This window comes from Bubalus bubalis, chromosome 22 (assembly GCF_019923935.1).
Source record: "Bubalus bubalis isolate 160015118507 breed Murrah chromosome 22, NDDB_SH_1, whole genome shotgun sequence".
Classification (NCBI taxonomy): Eukaryota; Metazoa; Chordata; class Mammalia; order Artiodactyla; family Bovidae; genus Bubalus; species Bubalus bubalis.
In genome coordinates, this window is record NC_059178.1 from 39,717,636 (window position 1) to 39,739,637 (window position 22,002).

The following is a 22,002-nucleotide window of genomic DNA, read 5'->3' on the forward strand; positions in this document are numbered from 1 at the left end:
TCCCCCCCTCTTTCCCCCATGACAACCATAAATGTGTTCTCTAAGTCTGTGAGGCTGTTTCTGTGTTGTAGAATGTCTGCTCTGCTGATGTATTCCAAGTCTGGAACACAAAGTAGAATAATCTGGAGAAACACACCTACTATCATAACAGCAAATGCTTTCCAAGCCTAGGACACCCTGAATCGGTCCTTTTTGCCCCTAAATGTTCTGTTTAAACTAACCTAATTAAATTACCTGTCTACTTTCAAGTCAGTTAATTATATTTTTCTCATATATTATATATCTACAGCTATATTTTCTTTATCCATGTTTTTATCTCTCCGTCTAGGGTATAGGTTGTTTATATTTCTTTGCCTACAAATAGTACAGTGTGTGCTTTTAGAAGGCACTTATAATATTTATTAAATTAGAATAAGTCATCTGATCTTAGAACAAGTCACATGGAGGAGACTGAGAACCCATAATTTCTGTGTACTCTGTCTTCAGACTAAGAAAATGGATTCTTTTAAGGATGAGGTCTCAGAAATTTGCCTGTTTCCTTGACTTCACAAATAGACTTGATTTTCGGAAATGTCTTTCCATTTCCCTGTAGCTGAGATATAATATATCCTGTCAGATGGAGACCCCATCATGGCTGGGCAAACACACCTGAATTTGCAGGATATGGGATTGTCAAGGAGGGTGACCAGACACATATTTCTTCCCCTTCCCTTACGAGCTTCCTGACAATCTACCATTCACACAGTCACTCAGGTCTTCTGCTCCCCTGACAAAAATACAAGATCATAAAAGAACTTGGGCCCCATCAAAGAGCACTTCTACATTTTATATCAATTTGAACTCACTGATTTTATGAGTCCTCTCAACTCTCTTGGAATCCTTTTCCAGTTTGTTTTTCTCAGGACAGATTTGGATCTGGGAGACTGTTTGCTTCTTCTCAGTATCCACTCTGTTTAGCGTTCAGTGGAAAGTGGCTTTAGAGATACTGCCATGTGGCTTGATCCTGACAAAAACTAGCATCACCCACCACCAAGTAACTCCCGTTCCTGACTTGGGCTCAGAACACATTCATGGAGTTTCACAGGTAATACCTAGGAGGGTATTGCAGACTCCGTCTGCTATGCAGGAGACACAGGAGACGAGGGTTCAATCCCTGGGTTGGGAAGATCCCCTGGAGGAGGAAATGGCAACCCACTCCAGTATCCCTGCTGGGAAAATCCCATGGACAGAGAAGCCTGGCAGGCTATGGTCCATGGGGTCACAATGAGTCAGACCAACTGAAGCAACTGAGCACGCATGCATACATGCACACGTGGTGAAATTACAGAAAGCAAAGCAGATCAGAAAGAACCCAAATTTCTGTTCTAGCACCAGAACTCACAGTAAGACTCTGAGCCAGCCCTGGCACCTCACTGAGGCTCAGTTTTCTCTTCTATAAAAGGAAGTATTATACTAAATTATATGTATGATGGTGGTGGTGGTGGTGGTTTAGTCGCTAATTCATGTCCAACTCTTGCAACCCCATGGACTGTAGCCCGCCAGGCTCCTCTGTCCATGGGATTTTCCAGGCAAGAATACTGGAGTGGATTGCCATTTCCTTCTCCAAGTTATACGTATGGATCCTGTCAATTCTAAAATTGGATCCTTAGACTTTCTAACTTAAACCAATAATCTCCCTTCCATTCTAAGGAATCCATTCTAAGGAAATAACCCAAGATGTGATCAAAGTTTATATGCAAAGGTATATTGCTTATAAGAAACCTGGAAAAGACTAAAAATATACTTGACAATAAGGCATGGCTAAATCAATTCTGATACATCCAAATAGCAGAATTTTATGCAACTATCAAAAAATATTTTCAAAGAGTTGGTAATATGATTGTATGTTTATTGTACGTTTCTTTCATTAAGCAATAGAAAGCAATTTTCAACATTATCTGAGATATTTACCATGTAAATTAAAGAAATACATCAAAATATTGGTATTTGTTACTTCAGATACCTGAATTATAAGTGTTTAAGATTATTTCATAAATTGCACTTTTCAATTTCTCTACTTTGAACGTGTGATATTACTTTGTAGTGAGGAAATGGACAAGTGTAACTTTTTATTATTAAGTTTAAAAACCAAGGATGTTTAAAAAAAAAAAAACAAGGATGTTTTTCATTAAGGAAAAATCCAGAATATAATTATATAATTATGAATTTTAGAGAGAGATGAAAAGCACACAAACAGAAATTTGGGGATAAGCTTTCCTAAGTGAGCATGGCAAAATGATTCCAGTTTTACAAATGAGTTATCTGCAGAAAATGTAGCCATTCATTTCACAGTGCTATTTAAAAAAGGAGGCATTTTCTGTGATGTGTCAACAGTAGAAAAACACAAAGGCATCCTTATTATTTATAGCAAGATTAGTACAATTCAAAGGAAGAGTACATGTTTTGAAAACATCTTAAGGGTCAAAGAGACTATCTTGATATTGGGTTATATAAATTGAAATGGCTTGCAAGAGCATTGTTCTTTCATAAGAAATTTTCATGAGTAGAATAGATACTAATCCGATTAATATTTTTTAGGTCAGCTGCTCAGAGCAGCCCAAGAAACTCTGTGCTTGCCAAAACTATTCAATAGATCACAGTCACTTTGTGGTTGCTGTTAGCAAGTTTTCTTATTTGATTTAAACCAGTGCCTGAACAATAAAGCACTTTGTGGTATTATAAAATAAATAACAGTTTTAAAATGTGACCTGAAAAAAAATCACTCTTGTTGAAGTTCAATTTGGTTTGCCTTGTTTTAATTTCATTGACGTTAACAGCCAGTTTTTTCTAACCATGCTGCTTTACCCGTTATTGACCAGAGACGTGTTAACACCACAGGCTTTCGTTTCTGCAAAAATCTTTCTGTCAATAATGTGTTAATTAAAGCTTGTATCCTCTGAGCCTATATTATTACCTTGAGTTTGGGAAATTAGATGCCCTCCTGTCTGAAGAGAGAGTGAGAAGCAAGTAACCCTGTAAGCTTCCTCCCATGTCCCTGGGTCCATGGTTTAGCAAATTGACTTTCTGGAGTACAGTATTTCAATGCATGAAGTCACAAAAGCTATCTCCCTAAGTGACTGAATTCTTCATATGAAATTAAGTGGGTCACACCAGCACAGATTATGTTACAAATTTTGATCACCCTGAGTGAGACATTAATATTTGCAAAAGGGATTTAAAACTTGGCAAAACCAAATATACCGACATCTTAAAGAGAGACAATCAAACAGGTCGCTTTAGCCCCTGACAAAGGATGTTTGCTGATCATATTGAATGCTCTAGCAGCAGTCTACATTAACTATGGGGTCAGCCAAAAAGTTTGTTCGGATTTTTCCATAGCATCTTACCGAAAGACGCTAATGAACTTTTTGGACAACTCACTACATAAAGGATAGGCTCTTAAAACTTACACAATGAAAAACAGTTAGATACATAACCAATCCATATGGGGAAAAGGCACACAGTAAGGACTCCCACAGAAATGAATTATTCAAATGGTGGTCCTTTTGGTCTTCCCTTCATCAGCTGCCCTGAAGAGGATTAGCGGGTGCTGACTTCAATGGACGTGCTTCCTGCTTCTTTGCCTGTGCTTATAGAATTGTGTTGTCAGGAGTCACAACACTTAAGGATTTTTCAGAGTTGTAGCAGTGCCAAAGCTATTTTAATAATCTCTACCAATTTTCCTGTAGGGCTGTTTTTTTTCTAATGTTAGAGAAATCTTGCAATGTGCAACATTCATTTTTATCCTTTCTGGCAACTTCCTGAAATGAAAGTTTTTTCTCTCCTGGGGTTTTTTATTAACCCCTCACTGCTGCTTTGCACTATAAGTCTTCAAAGGAATTTTGATGCTAATTTTCCAATGCAGTTGGCTTGGGTGTCAGGTAATTTCCTGAGTTAGATGACTGTGAAGAAAAACAGCTAAAAGTCTGTATTGGTGAGCAGTTTAGAGCCCTTATTACAGATCAAGGTGATCTTTTCTTTTTTTAATTGAAGTATAGTTGATTTACACTGTTGTGTTCATTACTGCTGTCAGGGTAATCTTTTAAAAGCTACTGTTAATCCAACACTGGTAAATTGTTTTAAGATGAGATCTATGTATATAATTTTTAATATCAAGCTTTTATGATAAAAGCTCTTCATATTCCATTTTAATTTGAAAAAAAACTAATAAATAATTTATAGACCATTTCTTGAGAATCCAATGTAAGTATCAAAATGAACTGCTTTCTTTACTGTGTTTTTCTTTCATATTTAAAAGATTTTTAATTGACTCCCAAGTTTAACCCTCTTCCACCCATTTTGCCCTGGGAATATGTAAAACCACTTGACTGGTTATCCCCCCGCTTGTTGGTTTGTAAGTAGGAATAAGCAATCTAGATATTTGCCTGGAGTGGTCTCTATGTTCATGCTGCATCATTACCCTCTACAATGCGGGAGACCCGGGTTCAAGCCCTGGGTTGGGAAGATCCCCTGGAGAAGGAAATGGCAATCCACTCCAGTACTCTCGCCTGGAAAATCCCATGGACAGAGGAGCCTAGTAGGCTACAGTCTATGGGGTCTCAAAGAGTCAGACAGGACTGAGCGACCTCACTTTCATCTTTACATACTAAGGAGTGCATGTGTCAGTCTGATTTAAATTAATCAACAGTTTTATCAGCAAGAGAAATTCAGGAAGGTGTCAGTGCACTTTCTCATTGTCCCTCTTGCTCAAAAATCTTTCACATTTTTACTAAAGAGTACTAGCAATCATTTGTTGAGCATTTAGTTTGTTTCCAAGCTCAGTGTTTGATGCTTCCCTTGAACTATCTCATTTCATTTTCTTTTTCCATAACTCTTTAAAGTAGGAGCCTTAGAGTAACCCAGGTTTAGAGAGGTTAAATGATCTATCCAAGATCACCAACGGGTGTGAGCAGAGCTAGGTTTCACACCCATGTCTGGGTAGCTCCATGATTGATCCTCTGAAGAGCTCCCGGCTCCTGTTGCCCACTTCCATTAGTGGCATAGAATATTAAGGAAAAACCTTTGTGGACCTCATAAGGGTTTAACTAGAGGGAGAGCTTTGAGCACAGTCTTGGAGGAGCTGAGGGCTCCTCCACGGTACTAAGGTAAAACACTCATTTCCTGCTTTATCCGTTCAAGAAATAGCCACTGAGCAAAATGAAAAAACAACATGCAGACTGAGAAAATATATTTGCAAACAATGAGACCGACAATGAATTTCCAAAATATCAAACAGCTCATACAACTCAATAGCAACAACAACAACAAAAAAAACAACCCAATCAAAACGGTAGAAAACCTAAATAGAGATTTCTGCAAAGAAGACATTCAGATATAGGTAGCCAATAGGCACATGAAAAGATACTCAATATTGCTAATTATTGAAGTGAAGTGAAGTCACTCAGTCATGTCCAACTCTTTGTGACCCCATGGACTATAGCCTACCAGGCTCCTTAGTCTGTGGAGTTTTCCAGGCAAGAGTACTGGAGTGGGTTGCCATTTCCTTCTCCAGGGGATCTTCCCAACCTAAGGATTGAACCTGGGTCTCCCACATTGCAGGCAGACGCTTACCCGTCTGAGCCACCAGGGTGGTGGTTAATTATTAGAGAAATGAAAATTATTTACCGTCCGAGCCACTAGGGTGGTGCTAATTATTAGAGAAATGCAAACCAAAGCTATAATGAGTTACCACCATTGTACCTAGTAATCAAATGGGCATCATTAAAACATCTACAAATAACAAATGCTAGAGAGGGTGTGGAGAAAAGGAAACCCTCCTACACTGTTGGTGGAAATATAAATTGTTGCAACCACTATTGATAACAGTATACAGATTCCTTAAAATATTAAAGGTAGAGTTGCCATATAATCCAGCAATCCTTCTCCTGGGCGTATATCTGAAGAAAACTAACTTGAAAAGATACATGCACCCCAGTGTTCATAGCAGCAACTGTTTACAATAGCCAGAACATGGAAACAAACTAATGTCCATAGATGAATGGATAAAGAAGATGCTGTATATATACAATGGAACCATAAAAAGGGAGGAAATAATGTCATTTGCAGCAACCTGGATGGGCCTAGAGGTTATCACACTAAGTGAAATAAGTCAGAAAGAGAAAGACAAATACCATATGATACCACTTATATGTGGAATCTATAATATGACACAAATGAACTTATTGACAAAACAGAAACAGCCTCACAGACATAGAAAACAGTGTGGTTGCCCAAGCTGGGGGAGGGATAAATTAGGGGTTTGGGATTAGCAACTACAAACTACTACATATAAAATATATAAACAACAAAGTCCTACTGTACAGCACAAGGAAGCAGGTTCCATATCCTTCAATAAACCATAATGGGAAAGAATGTGTGCATATGTGTGTGTGTGTGTGTGTGTGTGTGTGTGTGTGTGTGTAGCTGAATCATTTTTGCTATACACCAGAAACTAACACAACATTGTAAATCAACTGTATTTTAATTTAAAAAAACAGAAAATAAATTGTCCCTGAGCCGTCCATTGTGCTTAAGCTGATGACTGGCATAGAAACATGAAAAAGACACGGCTCCCTTTTCTAGGAGAGTCCATATCTAAAAAGAGAAGTTAGCTATGTAAACACAGTGTTATGAAATATGAGCTAAACATGGGCAGTAAGCAAGGCCGTGGAAGCAGCAGGGTGGCAATGTAAGGCCTGAGGGACAAAGCAGTCGCTGGCGGGAGCTCAGAGCCCTGTGGTGGGTGGGAGGAACCACAGCTGAAATGAGGTGAAGCCCCAGTCACTCAGGACTCCTCCCGTCAGCCTTCCTTAAAGTACTGGAAAGAAAGCGAAGGTGATTCCTTCAATCTTAATTATGTAACCATTGGTTTGGGGGAGGGAGATCCCTGGATTGCTCCGAGTTGATATTGTGCCAACCCCCTATCTTAATATAGAGCCCCCAGATACGGTTTGCGTAATTCTAGTAGGCTCCACCACCCTAGATCCAAATCTATGAGCATTTTAAATAGAACTGAAATCTAATCTGTTTAAATAACGGATAAACACAGGGTCTTGATGAAAAGAAAATGAAGAATGTTACCTCCCACCTCTGAGCTGTAATTAGGAGTTTCCCCTAGGAAAATACTTTGAGACTAGCCCTTCGTAGACTAATGTAGTGTTTCTCAGCATCTGTTTTACTGAATCATTTCATGTATTTTAAAAAATATTTTAAAAGATGCTGTGAGATTAATGCTGCATTTCCTATTGAGATAGTAACTGACATTTCAAAGTATTTGGTTGGCAGAAGTAGTAGATAATCATCAGTCTTTCAAGGGATTACCGGCACTTAAAAATGCATATAGGTATTTCATTAGTTGGTTTACATTTTCTGGGAGCTCTTTTTTTCTTGCATCTTTTTACTCGTTTTTCTTTTTCTTTTTTCCTTGTCCGCGAAGTTGAGTCAGCAACAGAAAGATATTCAAATTAGACTTGTCATACAGGAAAAAAAAAATCTGACTTTGTCAGGGTGGGTGGAGGGGGAAAAAGCAACTTTTTGTCAGTCTTTTGTATTTCAGCAGCTGGATTCATCGCTGCCATGGTAACGGACCACATGATGAGGTGTATTAGATTGCTGTGTGTTGAGCACAAGGGGAAGAATGAACACAGCGTTTTATTGAAGTTGAAGGTTACTTAGGAGTTTCTTCTGTGGAAGTGTGTAAGGTCAAATACTATAGCTTTCAGCATATGTAATACTTTAGAGGAAGAATTAGGGGCATGCTGCTGCATTTAACTACAAAACCAGGTAAGGTTTAATTGAATCTATGAAACTGACCTCTTACTTCTTCTGTTGCAGTGGCATAACTTGCCGGGTGGAATTTCACTTCACCCCCATCCCCACCCCCACATGGACACAGGGCAAATTTCTCCTGTCTCCCCTACCCCAACTCCCCCCACCTCTGATTGCGTCTGTTTTTAATTTGAAAGTTTGGAACGTTGTGAATTTTTATAGTTCTTTGGTAGTGTGAGTGAGCATGTGTGTGCAAGTGAAAGAAAGAAAACTAGAAAGGAAGTAAAAAGAATGCAATTAGCGTCTTCAGATCAGTGTAAAACAGAGTAAAGTGTTTCCTTCATTGAAAATGGTCCACTTATCTTAGTGGACACCTTATTAGTGGCATTAGCCCAGAGCTGCTTGTCTCTTATACTAATGGAGCCCTAGGACCAAGTTCTCCAGCCTGTTATTCACTATATTTATTCTGTCTGGGCTTCTATTCCTCTTTCTTCCTATTACTACCAGCCTCATTCATCATGAAGAATTCGGTTTTATCTATAATTTTTACAACATATTTTATATCCATTAACATTCTATTCTTTCAGACACGGTGGTCATATGCATCTTAGAGGATTTAAAAATAGAAGTAAATATATTACAGGGAGTAGAAAATGAACTCTTTTACTTAGAGGCTGGTAAGAGCAGAATGTAAACACTTCAGTGTGGCTCCGTGAAGCATCAATTCCCAGAGCATGGACGCCTCCTCCTTGTGCTGTTTACGTATCATCCAAGCAGCTTGCTTCAAAGAGGGAGGCTTGGATATGTGCGGAGCAAGTTAAAGAAGAAAATTTATGATTTGTTTTGATTTCTTGTTTCTGCAGTTGTTTGATGTTTAGCTTTCTCATAAGACATTAGGATTTACTTTCATTTTTTAGTTAAGGGCTAACCTAGCCAACTTATCTCCTCTTAGAACAAAGTTGTCTTGGCAGCTTCAGAGACAAAACCCTGCTAAAACTAGCAGAACCCAGTATTACTCAGGGATATTCACTGGAGTGTTTTCATATAGGAGAGGTTTTAAAAAATACTTTCGTAGCTAAAAGCAATTGATTGCCACTAATTGGTACTGATTGGGATAAAAGCCAATAAATTATGCCAAGGTTACTCTTATACCACCCTTTCTTTAAAAAGGAACACTTAGATTTTTTAAAATTTGTTTATGTTCTGTGATTTTCATTGCTATTTTCTAAGTCTCTCTAGTTTTCATCCATTCAGGCCATCTTCTAAATTTGAGCAAGAAGTCATAATTATTCAAAACAATTTTTTTTGCCATGATTGCAAATAAGGGGAACTATTTCCATGATAACAAATATCAAAAGCATTATAATAGCACATTTGTAACATTTTTACAATGTCCAAGCTTGAATCCGAATTCTTTCTTTCCTTTTTCCCTTGGTTGCTTTGAATACAAAACAAGCTATGAGCATGTCCTCCAAAATATTTTCACAAGCCTCAGTTGTTATTACTTAAAAATAGGAAATTACTAAGAGTTGGTGAAAGATGGTACCTGGTAAAATATTTTAAAGCATTAAATTCTCAATACTGGCAATATCTGAGACAGAAAGAGGGGGAGAGAGAGAGACACAGAAAACATAAGAAAAGAAAAATAGACAAAAGATAAAGGTAAAAGTGTGAATGATCTCTTAATCAACCTTTCTTCTTTCCTTCAGTATAGGTTAAACCTTTATATAAAAAGGAAGAGAGACAGTATAGTGTGAATGAGGTGAAATTAGCAAAAAGTACTATCATTCTACTATTCCATGTTTCAAGTCCTTGGTAAGGCATGGATAGTTTCTTTCTATTAATTGAAATGAAAACAAATTCCTCTAATTGGATATATTTCAGTTCTTCCTGTTTTGGGCTAAGATATCAGCTAGCTTATACATTAGAGCTAGAAGTGCATAAAAATTACCCATTTTTTGTGATTTTTATACACTTGGCACTAAGCCATGTGTACATGTCCATTTTTAAAGTCATTGTAACTGAGAGGTCCATAAGATGGAAACATCTTTTAAATATTTACTAAGAATTGTATATATTTAAGATATACAACATGATGACTTGATATACATGTATGTAATGAAATAATTACTACAGTCAAGCTAATTAACATATCTTCTGCTCAGATAGTTACCATTTTGTGTGTGTGATGAGAGTTCCTGAAATCTACTCTCTTAGCAAATTTGTGTTACACAATATAGAGAATTATTAACTCTAGTCACCAGGCCATACATTAGATCTCTAGACTAGTTCACCTATATATGTGCAACTTTGTACCCTTTGACTAACATCTCCTGGTTCCCCCACCCAACAGTGGTTGGTAGCCACCATTCTAATATCTGCTTCCATATATTTACCTTGTTTAGACTCCACATTATAAGTGAGATCATACAGTAGTTTTCCTTCTGTGTCTGGCTTATTTCATTAGCGTAATGTCTTCTGCATTCAGCTGTTTTGTTGCAAATGTCAGGATCTTACTCTTTTTAAAGGCTGAATAGTACTCCTTTATGTATACATCACAATTTCATTTTCCAGTCATCTGTTGACATACATTTGTTTCCATGTCTTGGTTATCACGAATAATGCTACAGTGAACATGGGAACACAGATATCTTTTCCATTACTGGTTTACTTTCTTTGGGGTATATTCTCAGAAGAGGGACTGCTGGATCATATGGTAGCTCTATTTTCTGTTTTTATAGAAGCCTCCACACTGTTTTTCATAATGGCTGTAGGGAATACTCATATTCTTAAGGAGCAAAATGACTTTTGATGTTCTTGTTTTAAGTTAGAAATTTTGCAGATGTTTTGATCATTTGTGTCAACCCATGTTTAAATCATGCTTTACTGTTAATTTTGAATGATTGGGAGCATCTTAACATTTAACCTCTAATTTCTAGAGTTCCCTAGCCTCTCAGACAAATAGCTAATTATCTACAAACATTTACCTCTATTAAAGAGATAGATGTTCAACAGAGTCATGATAAAGAAGAATCATATTGACTATTATAGCCTCTTCAATAAAAGTAATGATAATTTTTGGTCCCTAAGACAAAATCTCTGAAATAGATGAAGATAAAGCCAATGAATGATGATTCAATATCAGCTAGATATTCCACTTTTAGGAGTTGCTATTTTTAAACCTGTTACTTCATCAAAGTGGGTTTTATAATTGACAACTATGTAATTTTTTTGTATGAAAAAAATTAGACTTTAAAAATATTCTTAAATATTTAAAATTTTAAAAAAAAGTAATGGTATCACAATCATGATAATGATAGTGATTATAATGGCAATAATGATTAATTCAGAGAGAAAGATAGACTTCATTAGAAAGCTCTGAGCTATGTAGTCAAAGGCCAATGTTTTTAGAAAGAAATGGAAAATTTCTAGTAAGTGGTATGATTTTCAGATATTTCCTCCCAACTTTCATTAATTCCATTAATAGCATTTACAAATCACTAACAATAAATGTGCCTGTTATGGTCTTCTCAGAGCTTATTATAAAGGATGTTGACTTTGTTCAACAAGCAATAGATGTTTTCATCAGTAATGATTAAACTCCTCAAAAATTATACTGTGTGTGGGCCAGTATCTGATAGGAAAAGAGTAAATGCATTGCTAGGAACAAACAATTTGTTACATTTTTGGTATATAAATAGGTACAATCAGCTAGTTTCACTTTCATGATAATATTACCTTGATACATTTTAGAGTGATATTATTGTTATATAATCCCCCTCTACCTGGTATTTACATGATAAAATGTTCACTATTGACATCATTTTAATATTTTACTTATATTTTAAATTTTTAAATTATTTATTTAAATAACAATGGTACTTTACATCTAAAACTTACTAATTTGGGTTTGTTTGGGGAAAAATTATACTCCGAAGAAGCACTTTCTTCTATTTACCCTCATATGAAAAAAAAAAAAAGCAGATAAATTGATGATTCCAGTATAAAACATGGCTGCATCAAAGAAGCGAAAGAAAATATGGAACTTGAGATAGCACAATATGCCTTCAAAGGCAGAAATCATAAAGAAATGGTTGTACAGAAACTTATTACTTCTGGAAAATGCTATAAACAAAATTAAAAGATAAAAAGCAAACTAGAATCAATATTTGTAGCACACATGAAAGAAAAGAAGATGAGCGTTTATAATATATAATAAGGTCTCATAAATAAATAAGAAAGAGAACAGCACTTATTTTATTACTTTATTTTCAGTGCAGTTTTAGGTTTGCAACAGCTTTAAGCGGGAGGTACGGAGATTTCCCATTCACTTCCCATCCCTATGTCTGCATTAGCTCCCTCATTATCAACACTGAACAAGAGAATGGTACAAACTTTTTTTTATCAAAGATCAGCCTACATTGACACATAATAATCACCCAAAGTTCATAGTTTACCTTAGGATTTACTTTTGGTGAATTCTAGGATTCTATGGGTTTGGACAAAGGCATAATGATAAATATATATATATATATATATATATATATATTTCCATTGTTATAATATCATACAGGATATTTCACTGCCCTAAATATCCTCTGTGTTCTGTCCATGGGGTCGCAAAGAGTCGGACACAACTGAGCGACTTCACTTGCACTTTCACTTCCTGCATGTTTATCTCTTCTTTCCCTCCACACACACCCCTCCTCACCCCCACTTTATCTTGGAAACCATTGAACTTTTTATTGTTCCATAATTTTGCCTTTTCCATAATATCATTTAGTTAGAATCATACAGTATATAGCTTTTTCAGATTGGTTTCTTTCACTTCCTATATGCATTTAAGTTTCCTCCATGTCTTTTCATGGCTTGATAGCTCATTTCTTTTTAGCGCTGAGTAACATTACATTCGTTTGGGTGTACCACAGTTTATTTATCCATTCACCTACTAAAGGACATTTTGGTTGCTTCCAAGTTTGGGCAATTACAAATAAAGCTTCTCTAAACATTTATGTGCAGGGTTTTGTGTGGACAGAAGTTTTCAGCTTTTTTTGGGTGAATAACAAGGAGTGCAACTACTGGAACATATGCTAAGAGTATGTTTCGTTTTGTGAGAAACCACTTTCAAAGTGACTTTACCATCTTGAATTACTACGAGCAAGAAATGAGGAGTCCTGTTGTTCCACATCACCAGCATTTGGTGTTCTCAGTGTTCTGTCTCTGGCCATTCTATTCGATGTGTGGTGGTATCTCATTATTGTTTTAATTTGCATTTGCCTGATGACATATGATGTGGACATTTTCCATATGCCTGTTTGCCATGTGTGTATCTTTTTTGGTGAGATGTCCGTTTAGGTCATTAGGTGTATTTTGCATAGCAATCCTTTATCAGATGTGTCTTTTGCAAATATTGTCTTTCAGTATCTGGCTTGTCTTCTAGTTCTTTTGATATTGTCTTTCACAGAGCAACATTTTTAATTTTAATGAAGTCCAACATATCAGTTATTTCTTTCATGGATCACGTCTTTGGTGTTATATTCGCTATTATTTTTTAAATACTTACAAATTAAATAAACAGATATTTTAATCTTTAGCAATTTTTTTTTAAAAAAGAAGCAAAAGGAGGAGAGAGAGTAATAATAGCCAATGTTCTGCTACTGAAAGCATAAATTGATACATTGTGGGGGAGGGGGTCAACCTGGAAATGTGTAGCAAAGGCTTTAAAAATTGTACCCAACAATTTAAAATATCATAACAAAATAAACAAACATACATACAGAGTTTTTTATTGTTGTGATGTTTGTAAGTGTAGACAAGGATAGTCATTCTGAAAAAAAATATTTGAGAAACGTGACAGACACACCAGCTTATGTCTGCTCTGATACTTCTAAAGCTGTAAGAAGGCATGAATATGGCTTACCTAGAGCCATACGTGCCCCATTGCTCCAGTCTGTAGTTAGAACATGTATAAGCAGCATGGTGGAGAGAAAGGATCTTGGCTTAAGAGTCAGAATGCCTGGGTTCTGCTGTGGACTAGCTGAGATAATCTAAGGGTGCGAATATAAGGCATTATTCAAATGCTAGTGTTAGAGCGGGAGAGTTTTTGAATTCCTTTACCCACATATCTGTATCTATCTTCACAACTGATGTTTCGAATTAAAAGTCCCCTATCAAATGGGAGAGTGAGGGCACATTTTTATAGTTGCACTCTAAGAAAGTGCCAGATGGTGAAATCTGAAATGGCTTGGCTTTGATAGAAATCAGTATAATATTTTGAATTGAATATACTTCCCAAGCATTATTATTTGAATTTCATTCAAAAGAAAATTCTGCTTATATAAGATTGGCAGAGGATAATTGGTGTTGACTGTAACCTAGCATTTAGGTATAGTGGAGATAGCAGAAATCTAAAAGAGTGTTATTCAATGGAAACTTCTGTGGTATTAGAAATGTTCTGTCTGCACCATCCTGTACAGTAACTGATAGTCACATGTGGCTGCTGAGCACTCAAAATAAGACTAGTTTGACTAAGGAACAGTATTTCTAATTTTATTTAATGCTAAGTAATTTAAATTATTTAATAGTCACATTTGACAAGTGCTTTCCTATTGGACAGTACAGCTCTAAAATTAAGCACAACACATCTGTGAGGCTCTTTATGTAATTATTTAATTTAATGTGAGGATTCATTTCAAGCATATCTGATGAATGAGGGTGACAAAAAGGTGAATTTTCTTTATGAAATTTCAGTCCCATTCAAAGAAATACTAAACTGGGAGATCATTTGATTCTGGAACCTATAAGTCCAAAGTTTTCTTTACAAGTCTTGGTCTGATATGTTCTATAGTCTTGCTCACTTGAGATTTCTAATGTTCATTCATTTTCTCATTTATTAAAAAAAAGCACTCAGGTTGAATTTATATGTGTCAGTGTAAGAAAAATGCACTGTTTCCCCTTATTCTCACAATACTACTGTACTCACAACACTTTTTACAGACTGCAGGTTTGAGTGCATGACACACAGTGAGGCCAAACAAACCAAAACATCAGAGTTTGAAGCAAAGCAAGGTTTACTGCAGGACCATGCAAGGAGACTAGGTTTGTGCACAAGGGTTTGTGCTCCCAAAGAAACCCAAGATCCTCAAAGGGTTTCAGCAAATCACTTTTAAAGTCCAGGGAGGGATGAGGTTGATGGTTGCAAACTTCTTGGTGTTGGAATCCTTTGTTCTTGCAACTGTACATGTAGGTCAGGTCACGATGTTCCTGTAAACCTACAATAAAACAAATGCTATTCTGTTTTGAACTTTTTATCTCTATATGAATGGACTTTTAAAGGTCAGACCCTTGAGAATAGGCTATCCTGTATATTTCAGGCTATCGGCAGCATTATTTTACAAAAGGTACAGAACCAGCATGACAAGCACAGGTCAACAAAGCACAAAAGCAAAAGGAACAGATCTAATATGGAGGTAGATTTGTAGTTCCCTGTTACAGGCTGATACCAAATGTATGGACTTGCTGCACCAAGCAATTCTGACTGCCTGGAGTCAGTGTCGGGGCCCTCAGGTTAAGGGCTCAGTCTCACAGACTGCTCCCACCTTGACTTCACATGCCAGTTGCAAGTACAGATTGCCACCTGTGCTTCTGACATACCAGCTGCAAATGGGAGGTTCCCACGACCACCTCCTCAGTTCAATCATTTGCTAGTACAGCTCAGAGCACTCAGGAAAGCACTTATGTTTACCGCTTTATTGTATAATAAAGAATAAGATAAAGGATATAGATGGACAACCAGACAAAGAGATGCATGGGTGAACTCCAAGAGTCTCAAGCACAGGCACATCCTCCTAGCACATGGAGGTGTTAACCACCCCAGACCAAGCCCCATAGTTGGGGGGTTTTTGTGGAAGCTTCATCATGTAGACATGCTCAATCATTAACTCAATTTCCAGTTCCTCTCCTGGAGGATTGTTGTTCAGACACTAAGTCGTGTCTGACTCTCTATGACCCCATGGACCTCAGCATGCTAGGCTCCCCTATCCTTCACTACCTCCTGAAGTTTGCTCAAACTCATATCCATTGTGTCAATGATGCCATCTAACCATCTCATCCTCTGTCACCCACTTCTCCTCCTGCCCTCAATCTTTCCCAACATCAGGGTCTTTTCCAATGAGTCAGCTCTTCTCATCAGGTGGCCAAAGTATTGAAGCTTCTGCTTCAGCATCAGTACTTCCAATAATATCCAGGGTTGATTTTCTTTAGGATTAACTGGTTTGATCTCCTTGCAGCCCGAGAGACTCTCAAGAGTCTTCTCCAGCACCACAGTTTGAAAGCATCAGTTCTTTGGTGCTCAGCCTTCTTTAACAGTCCAACTCTCACATCCGTACATGCTTACTGGAAAAACCATAGCTTTGACTATACAGACCTTTGTCGGCAAAGTGATATCTCCACTTTTTAATATGCTGTCTAGGTTTGTCATAGCTGTTCTTCCAAGGAGCAAGCGTCTTTTAATATTATGGCTGCAGTCACCATGTGCAGTGATTTTGGAGCCCAGGAAAATAAAACTGTCACTGTTTCCACTTTTTCCCCATCTATTTGCCATGAAGTGATGGGACTGGATGCCATGATCTTCATTTTTTGAATGTTGAGTTTTAAGCCAGCTTTTTCACTCTCCTCTTCTACCCTTATCAAGAGGCTGTTTAGTTCCTCTTTGCTTTCTACCATCACCTGGAGGATAGGGGTGGGGTAAAAGTTTCAGGCTTCTAATCTTTCTGGTGACCAGCCTCCACCCCAAAGCTACACAGGAATCCACCAAGCATCACTTCATTAAAGCAAAACTCTGATCACGCAGGAAATTCCAAAGGACTTAGGAGCTTGATATCAGAACCAGGAACAAAACCATATATTAGAATGAAAGATGCGCCTAGTATTCTTATCACTTAGGAAATTATAAGGATTTTAGGAGCTCCATGCCAGGAACTGAGGGAAGAAACCAGTATATTTTTTTCTATTATTTTAAAATCAGACACTGTATTTGACATTGAAAAGTTAATGGCTGTCCAGAGTCCCTAGATGTAGAGTTTCCTTGAAATACAGTTAGGAGTCATATATGCAGAACGTATATTATGGAGGAGGAGTGAGAAAATACTATGTGAAGATGGAAGCACTAGGATGAACTTTTAAAATAATTTTTAAAATAATATGCCTTAAACAGAAGGTTGGGGGAAGGAGAATTTATAGAGAGAGAACAGTATGGACAAATCAGGGAGAAGTGAAAATCAGAAATCTCTGGAAATGTAAACTAGTCATGAAGATGTAATGAGACTAGAAGTCAAAGATGTTCAGGGACCAGATCATCATCACAACCACCACCATCACCATCGTTACCACCACATCATCATCAAAATCACAAGAACCATGTACTGGACATCTAGAATTAGACCAAGCACTTTTCATGCATTATTTTATTTTTTTCCTCACAATTTATGAAGCAAATACTGTCCTCTTTATTGATGAGAAAAATGCATCGCCAGTAAGAGTCAATCTGGGATGCCAGGCCAGAGGCAACCTGTTAGACCATGCTAAGTCTTCACTTCTGCTGAGTGTTATCTCTTCTATGGAATTTAGACTGTTTTGTCCTGAATAATCTGGGAAGCCCTATGTATTTGAGGAAATTCATATGGACAGCAGTATAGAAAATAGACTAGAGGGAAGCTATACTTAATGGATGGAAGTAAATGAAAAAGTTAATGCTATAATCCAGACAAAGGATGAAAGAAATTCTGAGCTGTGGAAGTGTAACTGGAACTTGAAAAGGAGTCTACCTGAGTGATATGTCAGGGGTCTGTCTTTACAGTAAGTCAGGTAGAGAACATCTGACTTATTTCTTAAGCCTCCCCTCTTAAAAGTCTCACTTCCTCTCTGCAACATTATATCAAGATTATTGTGGCCAAGGAAACAGCTTATTTTATAATATGCAAGTTTTCCTAACAAGATTAACCTGCATAAATCATCCTGTTGGAAGCAAGTGACGCTACATCATCTATGTTTTCGCAATATGGAATTCATCACAATGTAAGATAACTAAGGTGGGAGCTTCATATTCATGAAATTTTTTCTTTCATTAAAATCTTTTTGTTCTTGATATTAACAAATAGTGATATTTTTTTTCTTTCCAACATCCAAGAATTTTTTAAATACATAATTAAAGCTTATTTAGAAAGGTCAAAGACTGTTCCTTTTATCATTGTGAAAGGAGTCTTCTACTTGAATTTCTGATTTGGGTACATTATTATTCTCCTGCCTTTGCCCCATTTGGGTGGATTTGTTTTTCTCTTGGCAGTGTATCCAGGTTCATCTTCGGGTGAAAGTAGAAGCTGGTAATTCTGGCATCAGAGACTCCACATTTTTCGAGAAGTTATTTTTAATTTCTTCCAAAGCCTTATGACTCTGGGAAAATGCAGGAAAAGAAGGCGGAGGAGATGGAGTGTTGTCTTGACAACAAAGAGGCCGGAGGAGGAGAGGGTATTGCTGAAAGGAATGCACAGTAACCTGGCTGTAAGGAGCACTTTGGCAATAACTGCCAGCCAAAGGGGTTGAGGAGGGAACAGTCATTTGACCAGTGGACTGACCGTGTAATTCTTTTCAGTAGGTTGGAGTACAGTGGGAAACCCCAATATACAAGAAGACACAAAGGAGCACGTTATATGAGAGTTCTGTGAATTCTGATATAACAGAATACTTTCTAAGTACCAGATACCGTTCTAAATGCTTTTTGTTTAACTCATTTAATTTTTAAGTTAATTAATCCTCATTTAGAAAATAATACGGGGCACATAGAAATCACCGAATATGTATGTAAGTACTTATTACCCTTCCTTTAATCCTCACAACAACCCCATGAGTCAGGCACTATAATCATCTTTATTTTACAGACGAAGAAATTAAGTCCAGGGAGGTTAAGTAATCTCCCCAAGGGCATACAGTTAATGAGAGAGTGTGCTATAGTTAGTTGGATTCAACCACTATGTCATCTTACCTTAATCTATGTAAAATCTCTCACATGTAAAGAGAGAATACTTGTAAAGTGCTTACGAAGTATCTGACATATCAATTCCTAAAAACGCTGGCAATTATTATTATGTAATAAAGTTTAGAAGATGTTCCACTATTTATGTTTTTCTACACAACACTGCTCAGAAATGGTAAGATTTTTAGGGTAGATTTGGATTTTTCTTATGTAGATTTGAATAAAGCTTTGCTTATGAGCATGCCCATTATAAATTGGAGGACTCTTCTTTCTACCCGAATACTACCTATCAGTTGGACTGGCACAGTTAAAGTTTTCACCTTAAAGAATGTGCTCCGTAGAGATGCTCCACATACATGTCTATGTAGCTCTGACCTTTTGACAGAGAATGATTGCAATTAATGGTATTAATGAGCACAAGTGAAACCCTCTTCCACGCTTGGTATTTGAAAATATATCAATTTGTTCATTGCCATCTTGTCAGGAGTTAAATGCTCTGACATTTGCATAACCTAAGGGAACTAGTGAGAGGTTGACAGCCAGGAAAGGAAATCAGACCAGAGGCTGGAAAGGAGTCACCACAGGGGATGGATTGCTAACAGAACCCTCAAGGTCACAGGGCAGTTCTGGGCAGAACCCAACCAGGCCCTCGAACAAAGTCAGGTGCAGGCTTGGGTTCTGATCTCTTTTCCCTTTGTTGTTGTTTGGTGACTAAGTCGTGTCTGACTCTTTGCAACCCCATGGAATGCAGCCTGCCAGGCTTCCCTGTCCTTCGCTGTCTCCTGGAGTTTGCTCAGACTCATGTGCATTGAGTCCTTGATGCTATCTAACCAGCTCATCCTCTCTTTTGCGTATAACCATGTGATCCTTTCCAGTAAATTGGATGAGAGTGGGAAGCCCAAACGTGCAAGGAGACACAAAGGAGCACATTATAGGAGAGTTCTGTGAGTTCTCTGATATAATAAAATAAAATACTTTCTAAGGACTGAATACTGTTAATGCTTTTTGTTTAACTAATTTATGCTAATAAATCCTCATTCAGAGAACAATACCTAGCACATGGGTTATTTGGGGGTAGGTGGATGGTCATCCTTGTCGTGGTCCATGCGAGGGTTGGAAAAGAATTTCCAGACATCAGACAGAACGAGAGGGAAATAAAGTTTATTGAGTGGGAGATGGTTTTAAAAGAGCAGGCCAGCTCAGGGGAGAGCCGACATCGAATGGGGGTCCTTGGTCCATTCTTATACCCAGGGTACAAGGAGCAGGATAGGGGTCTTGCAGTTCATTTGCTGATTGGATGAGGCACTTATATTGGGTCGGGGAAAAATAATGCAACTACTTTCTCCCTGTATGGGGCAGGAGGAAAGACAGGGTATACTGCTCAGGAGGACCTAAAATTTGTTAATGGTTATAACGTGCGGGAGGGAAGGATGAGAAGGGCCTAGGTTTTTCCAATCTGCATTTCAAAGCCCTCCTTGTTTGTTGGTGGTGTTGCTTTTTTCTTTCTGTTCTTTCATCCTTGGAACACGACAAACCTTTGTATAGAAAGAATTTTATAGAAAATTAAGTGATATGAAATCTAACTGAAGTAAGAATGTCAACAGATGAAGAATTACAGATACTTACATATCATAGCATTCTTTGGACAGCAAGGACATCAAACCAGTCCATCCTAAAAGAAATCAACCCAGAGTATTCATTGGAAGGGCTGATGCTGAAGCTGAAGCTCCAATACTTTGGTCACCTGATGCAAAGAGCCAACTCATTGGAAAAGGCCCTGATGCTGAGAAAGATTGAGGGCAGGGGGAGAAGTGGGTGACAGAGGATGAGATGGTTGGATGGCATCATCAACCCAACGGACATGAGTTTGAGCAAACTCGGAGATAGTGAAGGACAGGGAAGCCTGGGGTGCTGCAGTCCATGGGGTCACAAAGAGGCAGACGCGACTGAACAATGAACAACAGCAACATATCCTGGACATTGGCAGGGCAGGAGCAACAGCCCTGTTGTGCTGAAACTCCTGGAGAGAATGATGCTGCTTTGGGTGTGTGAGAAATGAGCAGCAGACAAGGCAAAGGAGGTTTAAAGATATCATTGCTCAGGACAGCAGCCATGGAAGATTCTAGAGGGACACAGCAGGAGAGAGAGGGCAAGGTGAAGCCTTAAGCTAAATGACCAGCAGTTGCCTTGTCTTTGTGACCTCAGAGTGTTGGTTCTAATGATGACACTGGGCAAGGGTGGCAGGCTGCTGACCCCAGTAAGAGGACAACACGAGAGACCAGCAGACCTTCCACCACTCAGCTATTAGGGAAGGAAGGTCTGCGGGATGAGGTGGGCAAATCTCTCTCTCTGGATGTTTGTCTTCTGCTTTGGCAACCCCATCCCTATTGACTGCCTCTCCGTGAGCTTAAAAGACAAGAGTTTCTTCCAACTATTAAGGAGTGCGCCAGCAACGTTAGTGATCCACAGGGTCTCCACCGCAATCTCTGTGAAGGTTACATGTAGTTTGTTATCGAGAGGTAACAGGCTCTTATTAATCATAATAACTAATATTTTGTATTGTGATTTACACTTTGCAACATATTTTGATTATATAGTATCTCAATCTCCCAACAATCCTGCACTGAAGATGACCCCATCATTTCTTTTTTAAGGAGGAGAAAAATCAAGCTCAGTGTGTGTCTCGGAGGCACTGAGTTCGCAAGCAAAACACAGATTTTTTTAAAAAATTTTAATTGAATTATGGTTCATTTACAATGTTATATTAGTTTCAAGTGTACAGCAAAGGGATTCACTTATACACATGCATATATATATATATATATATATATTCTTTTTCAGATTCTTTTCCATTCATTATATGTTATTATAAGATATTGAATATAATTCCCTGTGCTATACAGTCAGTCCTTGTTGTCTATCGTGGTGTCTGTCTGTTAATCCCAGACTCCTAATCTATCCCTCCCCCTTCCCCTTTGCTAACCATAAAATAGTTTTCTATGTCCGTGAGTCTCTTTCTAATAAGTTCATTTGTATTATTTTTTTACATTCCACATATAAATGATTTCATATGGTATTTGTCTTTATCTGATTTACCTTGCTTAGTGTGGTAATTTCTAGGTCCATCCATGTTGCTGCAAATTGCATTATTTCATTCTTTTTTATGA

The 22,002-nt window shown here is 37.7% G+C and overlaps 1 protein-coding gene across 31 annotated transcripts in view; it reads left to right on the top strand.

The window, feature by feature from the left end:
• The window catches only part of DTNA (dystrobrevin alpha), a 454,458-nt gene that overhangs the window by 231,441 nt on the left and 201,015 nt on the right, over nucleotides 1–22,002 (top strand). The window contains exon 1 of one of the 31 annotated variants that reach the window (XM_025273387.3): nucleotides 6,456–7,821. The exons of the other annotated variants lie outside the window; for them this stretch is intronic. The gene's annotated coding sequence lies outside the window, so the exon portion shown is untranslated. Of the gene's footprint in view, nucleotides 1–6,455; nucleotides 7,822–22,002 lie in introns of those variants that run through there. 31 annotated transcript variants of the gene reach the window in all.